Below are 7,218 nucleotides of genomic sequence, written 5' to 3'. Positions count from 1 at the left end.
CCTGCAGTGCTGGCATCCCACATGGGCGCCTGTTCAAGTCCTGGTTGCTCCTCTTCTGTTCCAGCTCTCTGCTATGGCCTAGGAAAGCAGTAGAAGATGGCCCAAGTGCTTGGGCCCCTGCACCCACATGAGCGACCTGGAAGAAGCTCCTGGCTCCTGGCTCCTGGCTTCGGATTGGCGTAGCTCCAGCTGTTGTGGCCATTTGGGGAGTGAACCAGCAGATGGAAGACCTCTCTCTCTCTCTTTGCCTCTGCCTCTCTGTAACTCTGCATTTCAAATAAATAAATATTTAACTATATATATATATATATATATATATACACATATCCTGTAGTATGTTCTGATTGCTTGGGAACAGCTTCATGAGAAGTGTTTGTGTTACATATTAAATGTTTAAATATATTTTGAAGTAGCTTTTTTTTTTAGTTTGTAGAATTCTCAAGATTTCTCCCTTTATAAACACTGAGTTTAAGTTTTGAGAATTTTTATCAGAATATAAGAATCTGCTCCACTCACATGTCTAAGACAGTAATAAATTTCAACTACGTCACAAACTGTTTTCTAAGTATTTTAACCAATTGTGTATGCAGTAGATTAAAAACTCAGTATACTTTGTTTTAATTTTTCAATAACTATACTTATAACAAAAATGAATATAATTAAGACTGATGGCTTTTTTACACTTAATATTTTTTTTGACAGGCAGAGTGGACAGTGAGAGAGAGAGACAGAGAGAAAGGTCTTCCTTTTGCCGTTGGTTCACCCTCCAATGGCCGCCGCGGCCGGCGTGCTGCGGCTGGCACACCGCGCTGATCCGAAGGCAGGAGCCAGGTGCTTCTCCTGGTCTCCCATGGGGTGCAGGGCCCAAGCACTTGGGCCATCCTCCACTGCACTCCCGGGCCACAGCAGAGCTGGCCTGGAAGAGGGGCAACCGGGACAGAATCCGGTGCCCCAACCGGGACTATATTTTTTTTTTAACATTTCAATCTTATAGTCAATGCCACTGATCAGGGCACTAGTTCCTAAAGTCTCAGTAAAAGGCAGGCAGGCGTCCTCCTCTACAGCCAGCAGCTCGGCCCTGACCAAATCAAGGCCATAGCGGTCCCAGTCCTGAAGCAGGAGGCCAAAGGGAAAGACCAGAGGAGAAACGACAGCCGTGTCTGACCCCGCATGGCTGCAGCTGAGATTGCTCAACACGAGGGTGCTGCACAGCAGTGCGCTCACGGACACAGATGCTGGCGCACGGGGTCCCGGCAGAGGCGCGCAGTGTCCCGCCACAGGCAGTGTCCCGGCACAGGCGGTGTCCCGGCAGAGGCTCGCGGTGTCCCGGCAGAGGAGCGCAGTGTCCCGGCACAGGCGCGGTGTCCCGGCACAGGCGGTGTCCCGGCACAGGTGCGCGGTGTCCCGGCAGAGGCGCGGGGTGTCCAGGCACAGGCGGTGTCCCGGCACAGGCGCGCGGTGTCCCGGCAGAGGCGCGGGGTGTCCAGGCACAGGCGGTGTCCCGGCACAGGCGGTGTCCGCTGCCTGGTCATTCCAAGGCGCTCAGCTTTCATTTATGCAGCTGTAGATAATGACAGGTGTACATGTTCTCTTGGTTTTCAAGAACCTTTCAACATAAGGGTGGTAAATCCTCCATCCTGGAGGCTCTCTTCTTCTTTTTTAAATTTGATCTATTATTCGAGAGGCAGAGACACAGACAGGAGAGCCCCCGTCCACCAGCTGGCACTGGGCCAGGGCCAAAGCTGGAAGCCTGGAGTGCCCACCACGTGAGCCACCACCGCTGCCTCCCAGAGTCTGTGCCATTAAGAAACAGGAGTCGGAAAACCAGGAACTGAACCCAGGCACCTGGATGTGGGACGCAGGGGACATAAACACTACACTACTAAATGCAAAGCTTCCAAACTGGCCGCATTACATAATACTATTCACTTTAGATGCAATCGTAACAAAATGAACACAACATGAATCAAACCTCCAACTCATGAATCAATCATTTAACTCAAAATGTTGAAAACAAAATTAAATTTGTCAAGGAAGTAGAAAAAAGTAAAAAGAAATTTAAAAATCGGAAACAACAAAGGTTCTAAAATGTAAAAGTAAAAATAAGGGAGATCTACTTTGCAATCACTAAAACAATAATCAAAATAGGAATTGACCTAAGACAAACGTTCAAGATCATTATAGAAAAACTTAATCAAGCATGAAATAAAAGAGCAATAGTGGAGAGCTATACCATATTCATGGATGGGAAGACACAATTCTGAATCGTTTCTTCCCAGAGTACTGTATAATTGTGATATAAGTGCCTGCCAAAACACTTAGGGGTTTTCTAAATACAAGTGATAAATTACTTAGTGTGCCAAAACAGTCAAGGCAAGTTTGTAAAGATAAAAAAGAAGGAAGGCGGGCCTTACCATTCACCAAAAGAAAATATAAAGACGTGGAAATTAAAACAGATGTCTTTGGGAGTGGCATCATGGAAGCTTGCCTTTTTTTCCTTATTACATTCTTTAAAATCAGCTGCCCGCACCCAGATAATAGTAATAATAAATGTACGTAGTCACTGCAAGAACAGGAGGAGGAGGAAGAGGAGCTGAGGGGCCACAGCGGTTTATTCAAACAGCACTCAGAAGAGCAGAGCTAACGGACGGGCCAGACTCCACGGCTCAGCAGCTGAGCAGGATTTCTCTATTTCATCACTAAGAACAAAATTGTTGCAACCTAGCAATGCCTTCCCTCATCACAGGCTACACTTCCAGATACAGATGCATGGGGACTTCAAACAGTTATAGAAAAACAGAATTACAACCTAAGTTTATTTTGGCACCAAAAACTTTTGAAATCCACGAAGACTTTTCCTATATGTGTTTTCCATGAACTTTTTGAAGACCCCTTATAGGCATGGACTTCACAAATTTGTGCCGAAATAAGTCTGTTTCTTAATTACATTTTCCATGAAAGTTTTGAAGTACCCACACCTATGCGTAAGTTTGCTATCAATAGATTCTATCATCTTCATGGAAATATATTCATGTTAGTTACAATAAATTCAAATTATGTTCATTTTATTGAAATCCTATCCTTTTTCAACTTTTTAATAATATTAATTGAGGCCGGCGCCGTGGCTCACTTGGCTAATCCTCCACATGTGGCGCCGGCACCCCGGGTTCTAGTCCTGGTTGGGGCGCCGGATTCTGTCCCGGTTGCCCCTCTTCCAGGCCAGCTCTCTGCTATGGCCCGGGAGTGCAGTGGAGGATGGCCCAAGTGCTTGGGCCCTGCACCCCATGGGAGACCAGGAGAAGCACCTGGCTCCTGGCTTCGGATCGGCACAGCGCACCAGCCGTAGCAGCCATTTAGGGGGTGAACCAACGGCAAAAGGAAGACCTTCTCTCTGTCTCTCTCACTGTCTAATTCTGCCTGTAAAAAAAATATTAATTGAAATAGCAAATATCTTTTTTTTTTAAGCACACAGACAGTCAAGTAAACCAAGGTGTTTCCATTCTCTCACTTCCCAGCGCATTCTGTGGGCTGATAAGGCAGACAGACCCCTGCTCCAGGCGTCCATGGGTTTTGTTGTTAAAACACAATTTGTTTTATCTTCTTTTCTGCTGACATGTTGCTCCCTTCAGGCTGCCGGGCAGGGCAGAATTTGGAACTTGCTTCAAGTCCCTTCTTTTTTTTTCTGAGCTCAGAAATTCAGGCACCAGTGCCCTGCCTGAGACATGAGGATAACAGAGCTTGTAGGGTACTGGGAAAGCTGCCATGTTAATGGACCAAGATCTGGGTTCTCAATCAGCGGTACTGTCCTTAAATACTGGTTTCAGGAGCCAGCACTGTGGCGTGGTGGGTAAAGCCACTGGACGCCTGCATCCCATATGGGCGCTGGCTTGAGACCTGGCTACTCCACTCTGATCCAGCTCCCCCACTTCTAATCCAGCTCCCTGCTAATGGCCTGGGAAAGCAGTAGAAGATGGCCCAAGTCCTTGGGCCCCTGCACCCACATAGGAGACACAGAGGAAGCTCCTGGCTCCTGGCTATGGACCAGCCTAGCTCCAGGCGTTGCGGCCATTTGGGGAGTGAACCAGCAGATGGAAGATCTCTCTGTGTGTCTCTCCCTCTCTCTCTGTAGCTCTTTCAAATAAATTAATTAATTTAAAAAAAACATTGATTTCAAAATGGAAATGGGAATGAAGTTTTAGGACAACGTGAAGGTGTGAATACTTAACAAAATTCCTGCAAGATTTGAGTTTTGTGCTGTTACTGTTATCCTCTGACAATCAGGTCTATTTTTTTTTTTTTTTTACAATAACTCCTAGCTGTAGGGATGGCAGGAGTTGAGGGTAAGGCAGACTGAGGGAGCAGCCTCAGCACAGTGTGAGGGGCCAGGTGAGGGCCAGGCAGGTGTGCCCTGGGTGCCCGGCCGGTGCTGACACCCCCTTTCTCTCTCTGCCTGTTGTACTGCGTGCGGCATCATCCATCATCCTTAGGAAGCATTGGCAGAGTGGGGGCTGTGTTAAAAACAAGACCCTTGTGACTGCTTCTTTTCCTTGATAGACACCATCAGACTAGCACACAGGGACAAGGGGGAGGAAAGATGGAGAGTTCTCTAATCCGGGGACTCAGGGTGCCAGCCCAGTGCCCCTGCTGCAGGGGAAGCCCCGTGGGCCGTCCTGTGCCAAGCCACTTCCCCCGCCCCCGCCCCACCAGCAGATGTGGGCAGATAGCCCCGCGTCCACAACGGCCACCCTCCGGCCTGGCCCGTGCAGAGCCGGGACTGGCCCACACTTGAGTGTGGGATGGAGGATGTGGGGACCAGAGCTAGGGGCTGTGTTCAGCTTCCTGGGTGTCCCTTGTGCTACAGAAGCATGACCTAGAATAGAGCCTGCCGGCGCCGGCGTCTGCTTCCGCCTGGAAGATGATGCTATAGCGGGCCCCGAGCAGTCTTTGTTTCTTGTGCATGATGGACACAAGCAAACCATGAGACCTGCTCACGGGGCCACAGAAGCATCTGGGCACCTCCCAGCATGCCCCATGCAACCCGCATGGCGCTGCTCTCTGCATGGACTGGCGTGCGAGGAGCTGACCTTGCCTTCCGTGTCACCTGAGTGCTAGGCACTGTGCCAGCCCCTTTACATTCTTTGCACCACTGGTCCTCCTAACTACCTTCCCTCAGTGTGAAGATGGGGAAACAGGTGCTTCGGCCACTTGCATGCCTACAAGTGCAGCACGAAGAAGCGACGAAGCCGCGGGTACTTTGAACAGCAAAGCAGAGGCTTTGTGCGACCGGGGACCGATGTGCCCACCATTTATTTGGACCAGATTTTTGTGATGTAGCTACCAAAGAACAATTGCAAATCAGAATGTCAGGAAAAATTATAAAATCAAGGAGCCAGTGTTGTGGCACAGCAGGTTAAGTTGCTACCTGCGATGCCAGCATTCTATATGGGCACCAGTCGGAGCCACAGTCGCTCTGCTTCTGATCCAGCTCCCTGCTGATGTGCCTGGGAAAGCAGTGGACGATGGCCCAAGTCCTTGGGCCCCTGCACCCATGTAGGAGACCCAAATGAAGCTCCTGGCTCCTGGCTTCCGCCTGGCCCATTCCCAGCCATTCAGCCATTTGAAGAGTGAACCAGCAGATGGAAGACCTCTCTCTCTCTCTCTCTCTCCCCTCATCTTCTCTCTTTTTCTGCAACTCTACTGTTCAAACAAATAAATAAATCATTTTTAAAAAATTATAAAATAAAAACAATTTGTTCCAAGGGGATGTCTCTGAATTTTCCCAATAATTAAGAAATTGTCCAAGTTTGCCTTCTTTCACTCCACATTTTGTGGCACAAATGTTGTGTACGTGTGTCATAAACTCTTGGTGGCTCATATGCCCTAGGGGAGACTTTAGCCAGTGCGAATCTTTCCTCATTGCAGGTCTCTGATTATTTTTCCTAGGTGCCAAACGATTTTAATTTCTGCTAGACTATGGGCCCCTGAGTGCTGTGCTCTGTAACCTGGGGAGAGCCAGCCCAGGCTGGGAGGAGCCGAGGACCAAGAGGCTCTGGGGCAGACATCACTAATGGAAACTAGCAAATGGGATACAGGAATCTGACACCATGAACCCGCCCCTTATCTAAAGGCCAACAGGAGCTCGCCTGGGGAACCAACAGAGTCCCAAGACAGCAGGGTCCTAGCAGAGGCCAAAATGCGCCCCTTCCCTCTCTCTCCCACGTCGACGCGGTGACCAAGGCCACTCATGGTAGCTGGTTCCCGCTGCTCCTCCCAGGCCGGGTCAGCGCCCACTGGGACTCACTTGTCTCCCTCCACACAGCCCCCTTCATCATCCAATAGTCGCTCTGGGGCTGAATCAAGCCCCCTACCTGCCTCACTCCCACCCCCAGTCCTCGGGGACAAACATCAGCTCAATGGTAACCTCACGTACCGTGGGGATGCAGCCCAGCCCGTCTGCTGGCAAAACGCATCTCCTGCTTCCTCCCTCTCCAGCTCCCCAGGCCGCCCCGCAGCCCTCGTCCTGGGCCCCCACCTCACTGATTCCTCTGCAGAGCACCGTGTCCTTGCACTCCGCTCTGTGGGAGCCCCTGAGCTCGAATGCTGGGCACCGCCCCTGCTGCCCAGGCGGAGTCGCTCGCGTCAGGTCCCCCCTGCCCCTTATCCATGCGGGGCTCCCACTGGACAGGGGCTCAGGGAGGCTTCTCGGGAGACCCGGACAAATGCTGACCGCTGAGGGGGTCACTTGTTGCTGTGAAGTAGCTGTTTTAGCCAGCAGTTTCCAATACAGCCATGTTCCCAAAACAGGGCAATACCAGGATAAAACCGAAACCAATGATTCAGCAGAACTTGAACTCAGCCCTGACTCTGCCCAGGGGGTTCTTAGCATGCAGACACTGGCTGTGCCCCTGTGAAATCCCACTGCCCTGTGCTACAGGCCAGGTTAGAAAAGATGCCTGGGAAGTGTGTGGCGTAGGGCCCAGCGCAAGGCAGGTGCCCCCACTATGCCAAATCTTTTTGCAAAAAGTTCCTGGTCCAAGATCTCTAGTTTTAGGCTTTGTTTCTTCTGGACACTCTCACAAATCAAAGGCCAATTTCCTAGGTGCTTTCTCTTTTCAATGAAAAACCACCCTGTGTCCACTTCCTCCAGTGAAAGCCGGCCAAAGGGGGGAGGGAGGGAGAGAGAGAAAGAGAGAGAGAGAGAGAGAGACCTGCCCTTGG

Source organism: Lepus europaeus, chromosome 3, assembly GCF_033115175.1.
Source record: "Lepus europaeus isolate LE1 chromosome 3, mLepTim1.pri, whole genome shotgun sequence".
Lineage (NCBI taxonomy): Eukaryota > Metazoa > Chordata > Mammalia > Lagomorpha > Leporidae > Lepus > Lepus europaeus.
The sequence above is the reverse complement of the archived record's forward strand: the minus strand, read 5'-3'. Positions refer to the sequence as shown.